Source organism: Notamacropus eugenii, chromosome X, assembly GCF_028372415.1.
Source record: "Notamacropus eugenii isolate mMacEug1 chromosome X, mMacEug1.pri_v2, whole genome shotgun sequence".
Classification (NCBI taxonomy): domain Eukaryota; kingdom Metazoa; phylum Chordata; class Mammalia; order Diprotodontia; family Macropodidae; genus Notamacropus; species Notamacropus eugenii.
This window is the reverse complement of record NC_092879.1, coordinates 20,488,450-20,500,637: the sequence shown is the minus strand read 5'-3', so window position 1 is coordinate 20,500,637 and position 12,188 is coordinate 20,488,450. Positions and strand designations below refer to the sequence as shown.

Here is a 12,188-nt window from a genome sequence, read left to right as displayed (position 1 = left end):
ATAAGAAGAGAAATGGAAATTAAAGCAATTCTGAGACTTCACCTTACACCTTCAAACTTGGTAAAGATGACAAAAGAAGGCAACATGTTGGAGGGGTTATGGAAAGAAGCATATACTGGTGACTTTGGTGGAGTTTGAATGGGTACATCCATTGTGGACAGAAATTTAGAATTACATGAAGAAAGTGACTAAAATATCCATATCCATTGACTTGGAGATTCTATTATTGGGTTTGTACCTTGAGGAGGCCATTAATAATAAGAAAAGTTGTTGCATACACCAAAATACTTGCAGCATCACTTTTGAGGACAGCAAAGAATTGAAAACAAAGTAAATGACCATGAATTGTGGGATGACCAAACAAATCATGCTCTGTGAGTATAATAAAATGCTATTGTGCTGTAAGCAATGATGAATGTGATAGAGAAACACTTGGAAAGAGCTACATGAATTGAAAAACACCCACACAAAGTTAAAATAAAGGGGTGGAGCAGAATCTGTTATGCTTCAACTGAAGTTAAAAAAAGATATAAGGCAAGGGTAGCAATCATGATCTCAGAAAAAGTAAAAGCAAAAAAAAAAAGAAAACAAACCTAATTAAAAGAGATAATCAATGAAACTACATTTTGCTAAAAGCAATCATAGACAATAAAGTAATAACAATACTAAACAAATATACCTCAAAGGCACAGCATCCAAATTCGTAAAGGAAAAGTTAAATGAATTATAAAAGGAAACAGATAGTAAAACTATATTAGTAGGATTCCTGAATTTATCTCTCAGTACTAGATAAATCTAACCAAAAATAAAGAAAAAAGAAGTTAAGGAGATGAATAGAATTTTAGAAAAGTTAGATATGACTGAGCTCTGGAGAAAACCAAACAGGAATAGAAAGGAATATCCATTTTTATCAGCCTCAAGTAGCATTTTCATAAAACCTGACCATGTATTAGACCATAAAACCTCACAAACAAGTGCAGAAAAGCCAAAATATTAAATGCATCCTTTTAAGACCAAAATACTATACAAACTATATTCAATAAAGGATTTTGGAAGCATAGATAAAAATTAATTCAAAGTAACTAATCTTATCTTAAAGAATGAGTTGTTCAAAGAATGTCATAGTACCAATCAATCATTTCATTTAAAACGATGACAAACCCTTTTCTTGGCTCGCTACATCAATGGTATGGGACCAAGAAGCACCTCAAGCATGTAGTCACCCCAAGCACTAGATGGTGGATAAGTTGTTGGGCATGTTTTATCCAAGACCATTCACAGTTCTAAAAAAGAAAAATTGCACAGCATTAACAATGGCATGAAAGAATGTTCCAAATTGCTAATAATAAGAGAAATGGAAATCAAGACAGCCCTGAGGCTTCACCTTACACATTAAAAATTGGTAAGGGTGACAAAAGAGGGCAACATGTTGGAGGAGTTATGGCAGGAAAGGCACACCAGTGCCTTTGGTGGAGCTATGAATGGGTGCATCCATTGTGGACAGCAATTTAGCATTATATGAAGAAAGTGACTAAAATGTCTATATCCTTTGACTCAGAGATTCTGTTACTGGACTTATATCTCAAAGAGGATATCAATAAGAAGAAAAGTTGCCACATACACCAAAACTTTTATAGTATCACTTTTGGGGATAGCAAAGAATTGGAAAAAAAGTAGATGCCCATCAGTTGGGGAATGACTAAACAAATTGTGCTATGTGGGTATAATGGTCTATTACTATAATGTACAAAATGATGAATGTGATCAATAGAAAAAAAAACATGTAAAAAGATATATGAACTGAAGGACACCCACATAGAATTTAAAATAAGGGGCTGAAGCAGAATCTATTCTGCTTCAGCTGAAGTAAAAACAAAAACTATGGATCTCAGATCATGATCTCAGAAAAAAAAGACCTAATTAAAAGACCTAATAAAACCTAAGTTTTGTTAAAAGGCACTATAGAAAATGAAGCAATATCAATGTTAAACATATGTATCAAAGGCACAGCATCCAAATTCTTAATGGGAAAGTTAAATGAATTACAGGGGGAAATAAACAGCAAAGGTATACTAGTGAGGGACCTGAATTAACAACTTTCAGAACTAGATAAATATAACCTTAAAATAGAGAAAGAAGAAATTAAGGCAATGAATAAAACAAGTTGAAACAATGAAAAACTTTAGCTAGGTTTTAGAATATAAAATAAAAACACATAAATCATCAACATTTCTATATTTTACCCTCCTAAAATCAGAAGGAAGAGCTAGAAAGAGAACTTCCACTTAAAATGATAATTCAATATAAAATACTTGGGAGTCTATCTGCCAAGACAAATCCAAAAACTATGTGAACACAATTATAGAATACTTCACATGAATAGAGATCTAAATAATTGAAAATACATTAATTACTCAAGGGGAAGCCAAGCCAATGTAATAAAAATGACAGTTCTACCTAAATTAATTTGGTTATTCTGTGCCATACCAATAAAACTAACAAAGAATTATTTTATAGAGGTAGAAAAATATTAACAATATTCATCTGGAAGAACGAAAGTTCAGGAATATCAAGGAAAGCAATGAAAAAAATGTGAAGGAAGGTTGCCAAGCAGTGCCAGATTTCAGCCTGCCTGACAAAGCAGTAATCATTAGAACAATCTGGATAAAAATAGAGTGGTAGATCATCAGTATAGATTAGGTACACAATCCACAGTATCAAATTACCATTGTAATCCAGTTTTGGAGAAATTCAAAGCTAAGCTTTGGGAGCAAGAACTGAGTAAAAGAAAATTGCTGGGAAAACTGGAAAGCAGTTTGGCAGAAACTAGGCAGAGACCAGCATCTCATATTGTTTACCAAGAGAAGATTAAAATGAGTAAAGGATTTAGACAAATTAGGGGAGCATGGGAATATTTGAAAGGAAACTGAGTCAAATTGATAAAAAATACAAACTATTCTCCAACTGATATTATTAACAAGTAGTATTCAGAAGAAAAATTCAAAGCTATCAATAGGCATATGGAAAAAATGCTCTAAATCACTCGAACACTTCTAGAGAAAGAACTGATCAATTTTGAGTGGAGAATAAAGCATTTTTTTCCCTTGCTTTTTCTTTTGCAACATGGCTAACATGGAAATATATTATGTATAATGGATATCATATCACTTGCCTTTTCAATGAGTGCAGGTGGGAATTGAAAAAGGCAGAGAATTTGGTACTCAAAATAAAAACTGAATGTTAAAATTTTTTTTATTTAAGCAAAAAAAGTGAATTCTTCCAAACATTTAAACAATAATTAATCCCAATATTACACAAACTGCTTGAATAAAAGAGGTAAAAATAGAATCCTATGAAATCCCTTCTATGACACAAATATGGTCTTGGTAACAAAACACAGGGAGTCAAAAAAGAGAAAACTATAGACCAATTTATTAATTATTATTGATAAGAAAATATTCAATCAGATAGTATAGTGTATTCATCCTTCATTGCCAAAGAAGACCATGCCATCAGAGAAATAATGTCATGACTTGCACTTGACTGTTTTGAGTGAGGGAGGGCTGTGCAGGTCCCCAGCCTCACTTCTCCTCCAGAGTCATCAGAATCCAGTGACCAGATATTCATCAGGATGACTGGAGATGACCCAGGATGAGGCAATTGGGGTTAAGTGATTTGCCCAAGGTCACGCAGCTAGGAAGTGTCAAGTGTCTGAGGTGAGATTTGAACTCAGGTCCTCCTGACTCCTTCACTGGTGCTCTATCCACTACACCACCTAGCTGCCCATTCAATCAAATATTAGCAGGGAGGCTACAATAATACATACTACGATCAGGCTGCTTTTATGCCAGGAATGCAGGTCTTGTTCAACATTAAGAAAACTCTAAAAATAATTGACAACGTTACTAGCAAAACTCACAAAATCATATGATTATTTCACTAGATGCAGAAAAGGATTTGATAAAATGCAATACCAATTCCTGTTTTTTTTTTTTTAAAAAAAGCATAGGGATAATAGGAGAGTTCCTCAAAATTATAAGAGTATATGTAAAACTAAGAGCAAGTAATATCTTTAGTGGGGATCAGCTAGAAGCCCTTCTAATGTGATAAAGGGTAAAAGAAGGATGTCCATTATTACCACTGGTATTTAATATTTTACTACTAGTTCAATGCATAGAAATAAGACAGTAAGAACATTTTGAAGAAATGACCATTGGTAAGGAAAAAATCAAACTATCACTTTTTGTGGATGATATGGTGATTTAGTTAAGAAATCAACTAAAAAATTCAAAACAATTAACAACTTCAGTAGTGTAGCATGATGTAGAATAAACCCAGACAGATATTCAGCATTCCTGTATATTACCAATAATCCATCAGGCAGGCTGGCTCTCTGAGAGAGATACAACTCCCTTTTCTCATTTTTTTCAACTGTTCTTTCCAAGAGGCCCAAGGTATTCTGGGGGACTACATCATTCTTACACAAAAAGAGACAGAGGGTACAATAGACGCATTCACTTTATCTCATTTCTACCAGGGTGCTAGATTCACCTTGTCCACTAGGTACAAATCTGATGCTATCATGAACATAGCATCAAGAGATGAATTTATGGTGTGGGACCTAGGGATTCTGAGGTCAAGGCAAGTGCCCTCCTCTGTCATTAGAGAAATCTGGGGATTTTAAATCCTGGAACTGCATAGGGAGTACCCTTTTTTGGCTATCAGTAAATTTATGCATTTTGTCCCATTAAAATACTGAACCTGTCCATGTGGCAACATCATTCACATTTTGTAACATTTTAAAAAGAGAATCTGAGTTGTCATCCACTATGGCCAAAAGAACACATTTATAGGTTATGGAGAAAATGGAGGAGCAAGGGAAAACTTACCTTTCACATCTATAGAGAAGTGGAGGGGTCATGAGTAAACAAGCTATAGAAAAGAAAAAAATGAACAATTTCAATTATATAAAATTGAAAAATATTTTGCACAAACAAATCTGATGCAATTAAAATTGGAAAGGAAACAGGTTAATGAGGAAAGTTGAAGCATATTTCTCTATTAAAGGCTTTATATCATATCTAGGTATATATGTATATATACATACATTCGTGTGTGTGTATCATTTTTTTAAATGTACAGATGAGGACAGAAGGAAAGTCAGAAAGAAACACAGGCAGCTTTAAAAAATACATATAATGTTTATTATATATTTTAAACAAAAAAAACCCCCAAAAACCTAAGCTATAGATGACAAAGATCAACAGGTGCATGGACAAACCTTTTTTCTGTTGTATGAGGTGCCTGGGAATGTTTCTTTGCTTGGCGTTGGTCGAGTCTAGAATAGTAATGGATGAATGAAAATGAAAAGGGACATAATAAGAGGTATTTAGTAGAATGGCTCTTCTTTGCCCACCACCACCCACTCCTCCCACCTTCAAGGCCAAGCTCCACAGAGGGACTGAGGGAGGAGAGGGAGAAGGTGGAGTGGCGTTGGGGAGGGGTCTGACAGAGGGAGGGGGAAATCAACGGAGGCGCTCCAGAAGGACTTCCCTTTCTCTGTCTCTCTGTCTCTCTTTCTCTCTCTCTCTCTCTCTCTCTCCATCTCTCTCTCTTTCTGTCTCTCCTCTCTGTCTTTATCTCTCTGTCTCTGTCTGTCTCTGTCTCTCTCTCCGTCCACACCTCCACACACCCCGCATCCTTCATGACACACACAGGCCTGGGCACATCCACCTGTGGATCCATCCAAGGATGAAATCCAAATAGCTCGGGACGGAGGTCTGGGGGGCGCACACAACTACCACTCTCCCCGCCAGGGGTTCCGAAGAGGTAGTAAAAGGGATGCCCCGCAGGGCCTTACCTCCCACGCACACCTCTCACTGGGGATCAAGCAGACCGGGGATCTGGCGGGGGAGGAGGACAGAGCTGGTGCTGCCTGCAGCCCCTTTTCCACAGAATACCCAACACCAGCCCAGGTGAAAACCGCAGGAAGGAGGAGACCGGTGACGTCACGGGAGGAGGTGAAGCTTGATCAGCCAATGGAACGCATGTCGTGCCGTGGGGCGGAGTGCCACCCCTGCAGAACAAATCAGTCAGGCAGTCAATCAAGATTTGGTGAGCTCCTACTATGTGTCAGACACTGGGCAAGAGCCAGAACTCTGAAAGGAAAAGTAGGAAAAAGATCATCTCATCTAATAAACTGACGAAATAACACAATATAGCGAAACTTACAGGATTCGGGTAAAGTCATTCTTAAGTACAATTTATCTTTCCAAATACATTCATGAAGAAAAGAGAAAATGGAAAGACGAAAAGAAAAAAACCTGGAAAAGAAAAAATAGGAAAAAATAAACCACAACTGCATATAAAGAAATATCCTGAAAATAAAAGATGAAACGAATAAATTTGGGGCAAAAAAGAACCAAATAGACAAACAGCTAATTACTTTAGCAAGAGCAACCAAATTGCCAGAATTTTTTAAAAATGAAAGAAAAAAAGGATGAAGATCAGTCAGTCAATGAACATTAAACAAGTGACTACTATGTGCTGGGAATTAGCTAAGCACTGGGGATAGAAAAGGGGCGAAAGACAGTCCCTGCCCTCAGAGCTCACAATCTAAAGGGGTGGGGGGGAGATAGTAAGCAAACAAATATGTACAGGGTAAATAGGAAATGATTAAAAGAAATAGAGGGTCTTGTTAGTGGAACAGCCAGGAGGTCAAGAGAGAGAGAGATGCAGAGAGAGACAGAGACACAGAGACAGAGAAATAGACAGAGAAGAGACAGAAAGAGAAAGAGATGGAGAGAGAGAGAGAAAGAGAGAGAGAGAGAGAGAGAGAGAGAGAGAGAGAGAGAGAGAGAGAGAGAGAGAGAGAGAGAGAGAGAGAGGGAAGTCCTTCTGGAGCGCCTCCAGTGATTTGCCCCTCCCTCTGAATTGAAGAGACATAAGACAGATGAAATAAAGGCAAATATAAGAAACTCTTTTGCCCAATTTGATGCCAAAGAAACTGACAAATGGATGTTTACAAAAAATAAAGAACCCAGATTAATGAACAAAAAGAAATCGAATAAACCATAAATGAACCTTCAAAGTTGGGAGAGGTACAGAAGGAACCCAAGGAGCAAATGGATTTACAAAGGAATTCTAGCAAATCTTTAAAGACAAACTAGCTTCAGTTTTACCCAAATTGTCTCTAGACAATTTCTAGAGAAACTCTTATGAGAAAAAAACATGATTTTAAACACTAAAAATCAGGGCAAGAAAAGTTAAAGAGAGAATATGATTGATCAATCTGTCTGATGACAATCAAAACAAAAATAATAAATGAAATATTGGCAAAGAAGTTACCAGAACATCTACAAACATTTTTACTGTGACCAGACTGTGTTTATATTAGGAATTCTGGTCTGGTTCAACACTAAGAAAAACTATAAATATAATAAGTCAAAACAAAAACAAAGAAAATCCATAATCATATCAATGGATATTGTATCTCTCTTGATTTTAGATTGATATTATTGCCCATATTAATGAAAGTGATTCAGATTTTGTTCCATACTTTCTAATTTTTTAAACAAAAAGGATGGTATATTTTCTCAAAAGTTTTATCTATTATAGGAAGTACACAAAAAGTCTTTCCAAAAAGACTAAGGATAAAGCAAGAATATTTATTGTTAACACTATTATTTAATACAGTAAATAAAAATGCTAGGTGTAGCAATTAGACAAGAGTGAAAAAAGAGGGAATAACTGTAAGTAAAGAAGAAACAAAATTATCACTTTTTACAGGTGATATGATATTTTAGGGGTCAACTTAAATAGTAAAAGAAATAAGTAAAATCTTGATTAGATAATAGTGTGTGGGAAGGCTCAGGTCCCTACATAAATCAAGTACTCAGAGGCCTCTCAAAGTGATGACAGAAAAGAGATTTATTCGATTCTCGAGAAGCGGGGCTCACCTGTAGGAGTAGGAAAGCCAAAGACAAAGAAAAGGACAGTGATTTATATAGACCCTAACGCAAGTCCCTCTTCCCCCACTGACCATTATCTTCATTAGCTGAGAATATGATCTTACATTCTAGACATGAAATCTAACCAATCCCTTTTGAAATGAAGACATCAAGGAATTATGTAAGTTTTATCCAATCATTGAGACCCTAATACACTACACAGTTTTATATCCTTATATGGAACTATTCTATTCTAAAAATATTGTAACCTTGAGCCTCTAGGTCTTACCTCACCCCTGGGAAAAGAATTACCATCTGAGAAGTCTTCGCTAAATCTATCCCACTCAATCCCTCCTCTTATTTATTAACCTGAAGACTTCTCACGGATATTTCAACCAAAGTTCTGTAACATGATCTCACATTGTCTATTAATCTCCTCACCCCAATCAGGGTCATTCCTGTCTTTTGTCTCCACGGGTGCCCATCCTTTCTTCTTTAGTATCATCAACCAAATGGCTCCTTCAGTCCTGTCTTCTACTCTAGCAAGTTTTAGGAGAGAATTTCTAACTATTTTAGTAATAAGTGAAATCAAACAAGGTAAACAAATAGGAAGTAATATGATACCACTAATTGCTATGATGCCAAACCACAGTAATCTCTTCCACCAGCTCCCTTCAAACCAGGACCACCAAGACATATTGAAAAGGGAGTTCCAAATTTGTACAGGAACGTGGGCAACTTTCCTGATATTCTTGGTGATCTCTTTCACTATCCTTCCATTATTGTCAATTTTTAAGCAACATGTAGATAAATTGAGTTTCCCACAAACGCCTCCTTCTTCTGCAAGTAAATAATCTAAAATCATTCTGTGTTGCAGTACTGCTTCCCTAGTTTGTGTGGCTTGATCAGCCAATAAGTCCAAAGCCTTTGCTGTTTGATTGGTTATAATTTCAACTACTGCTTGGAGTCTGATTAGTCTATTTAATAGATATGTAGGGGTTCTATAATCCCAACTACCATTTTGAGCCCAAGTTGCAGGCCCATACTCTCTAATTATCCTCTCAGGAGGCCAAGTGTCACCCCACCCATTTGCATTTCCAGTCTGAGTGAGGGAGGTGTCAATATTCCTCTTCCTTTTGGCTAGATCATCATATAGAGGGACCCCTAGATGCTGTTTCCCTGATTCAGGCAAGAAAAAGAATTTAGGTCTCACCAATCCAATATAACAAACACCCCTCCAGTTTAACAGAAGGTGAGTATAAGCTGTCTGTCCACATATCCAATAATGTCCTCTCAAAGCAGGATTTTCCTCTAGAAACAGTCTTACTCTATAATCCACAGCCGGAAAGTACTTCACATAGTCCGGGCCTAATGGTCCCCCTTTCAGGATCTCTGGCTTGCACTTCCATAGGTGAAGTTTCCTCTTCCATATACAATGTTGATAATTCTCCCCAGTTCTATTTATTACACTCCAGAAAGTATCAAACATCATCCTATGTGTTCCATTCTCCCACTTCCATACCCATTCTTTATATTCTGTGTTATTCTTAGTACTATTCATATATCGGCAACTCCACAAATAGTCATAGTTGTGACCCCCTTCACATGGTTATCTGGGATCAGAGGGGTTGTAAAACTTATACCCGCAACTCCTGTGATATTCCCCTTTTGTTCTCTCCTCATATAAAGAGGATGGGAAAAATGAATGGGTGCAGAGAATCACCCTACCATCTGAGCAGGTAATACTGTTCTGATCCCATCTGTTTGCATACTGGGCACAATCAATATGAGCCAGGGTTTCTGGTCTTTGTGTGAATGTCCACTTACAATTACTTTCTCCCAACCATGTCTCCTGCAATTCGGGTCCTGTTTAATTTAAACAATGTTCACCTGGAACTGATTTGGACAAAGACCATTGGTGTTTCTCTTGGCTTGTCCAGAATCTTGTTCCGTCATGTGCTACGGATCTATTACTTAAAATCCAGACTGAACTCAGTGGTACTGCTACCCATGGCCATTGACTTAACCACTGAGGTCCCCCACAAATCCAATAATCAGATACCTCAAAGGTATCCACAAGGCTCTGAATTAGGTCCAGGAAACTATTTTCAAGAGGTGGGGTTGATAACTGGGGCCTGATGTCCCAGCAGTGAGAGCAGGATCATGCCTAAAAGGGACATTCCCAAGGTGTTACATTTTGGTTGCATTGTTCCCAAGGTTTGTCAAGTCCACACAATCTTAACAGAAGAGTCCTGTTTAGATATTGTGACAAATGGCTTAGGACAATTGCTGAACAGAGAATCCTGTTAAGAACAAACAATAATAATCCTAGTATAGTTCCCCAAATATCAAAACTTAATATGAATTTATATATATATATATATATGCCTCATTGGCTATCCCTTTCCAAATTCTGTGTGTTCTCATACATGCTTCAAACGGAGCTTTTAATACTGACAAAGTGTGTCTCCCAAGCATGAGGACTGGGAGTTTAATAACTAATAGTAATAATTATAAATGACAGTAAACAACTTTAAATATTTTTAAATGCAATAACCTTCCATAACTTTGTCTACTGGCTTCCCAAGCAAGCTAAACATTTTCTGAATTGGGATGGGGGAATAGATAGTTCAGTGTTCAAGCACATCCCACCCATATTCCTTCCCTCCTCTTATTTTTTGCTGTTTCCACACCTAAATCCAATCAATAAATACCTCTTCACATTCTTTCCCTTGTGAATCCTTCCCTTCATCTATCTCCCTTTTATATGAATATGGGAAGGAAGCAAAGTTGACTGAGACATTAGCAACTTACAGGGGGCAGTTCCCTTGTTATAAGTACAGATACAGAAATTTAAATTAATGAACGGTCCATTTAGACGTTCCATCTCATACAGCAGTCTGGGGAGAAATATCATCATATGCAATTTTCTGATCTGGATGCTCCTTCAAACAGTCGTCAGCACAGCATCTCAGCATCTTCTTCTCTTCATCTTCTTGTAGAAATCCAGATGACCACTCTCCTACAGAATTGAACTTAATACCATCTTAGATTACCATTCCTATCATTCTTACAAAAATCAAAATTGAAACTTTGACAAGTTGTCATTTTTAAAAAAAAAATAAAGAAAATTCACATTAAAATGTAGCTTCTACATTTCACAGTAATTCATTATTCATTCCCTCATTAGGAAGATGAGATTTCACTAAGGAGTCAATACCAGGCTCCAGTACTTATATAAATACAATAAATAATCATTTTTAACACAGTGCATACTTTTAAAGCATTTACAATACAGTCCACAAACCATTTTTCATTTAACATTAACCAACTGAGACAAAATAATAAATATGCATGCTAGTCTCACAAGCCCTTGACCTAATCATCTCCACACTATTACTAAGAATTAAAGGACCCTAACTTATTATTGTTGGTCTAAAATCCTAAACCTGTTAGCTTAATTTTAGACTTAACCTCAGATGTTCCCCTACCAACAATCTATTATTCAACAGATCTGGCATTATTATTTACAAAACTTCTGATTTTAGCAATTTGCCACTAAGAGTAGGGACATTGCAGGGAAACCACATCTCCCTCACTTCATGTCAATTCCAGGCAGGCGCAGATTGTCAACTGGCATTCAGCCAGGCTTCAAGTCTGCCAGGTGTCAGTGGGGAAATTGAGTCAGGAGAATCCTACCTCAGCTCAGGCTGAACAGCCACTCTCCCGACCTTCCCATGAGATCACCCTTTTCCAGTTCATACCAGCATCTCAAAGGCTTACTGGCATCATGGATCAGTGGCTCAGATCGCCTCTCTTGCTATCCACACCTGGAGTTAGACTCAGAAGAACAGTCAGTTAATAGTCCCACAAAAATCTTAAAATAGCAAGCTCCAATAATCAGTTTCAAACATGACTCATTTCACATTGGCCAAGGAACATCTTTTGAAGCAAGTCTTAAGTAGCTTATATGCCTTTCTATACATGTTCTAGTTCCTGATTGAATAACAATCATAAGTCATTGCTCTAATAGATTTATATCTGTTTCCCAAACTACTTTACCCCTTTCTAAACCTGCTCAACCTAAAAGAATGAGCTACACATGTGATAAGTTCAAACACTAACTTGAATTTTTATGTTCATGTAATGAATTCAAATCAAAACAATCATTTAACTTTCAATGCTAAATATTACCAGAGGCTGCCTACCTCTAAGAAAATTAGCCTGAAATTCTTTTCC

The 12,188-nt window shown here is 36.8% G+C and overlaps 1 long non-coding RNA gene across 1 annotated transcript; it reads right to left on the bottom strand.

Moving 5' to 3' along the window:
- Positions 1–603: 603 nt before the first annotated feature.
- Positions 604–5,984, bottom strand: LOC140515959 (uncharacterized). Its single transcript, XR_011971217.1, has 4 exons — positions 5,861–5,984; positions 5,282–5,338; positions 4,890–4,932; positions 604–1,283 (listed from the first exon to the last, which is right to left on the bottom strand). It is a non-coding gene; the product is annotated as an uncharacterized lncRNA (long non-coding RNA).
- Between the last annotated feature and the right edge of the window lie 6,204 nt (positions 5,985–12,188).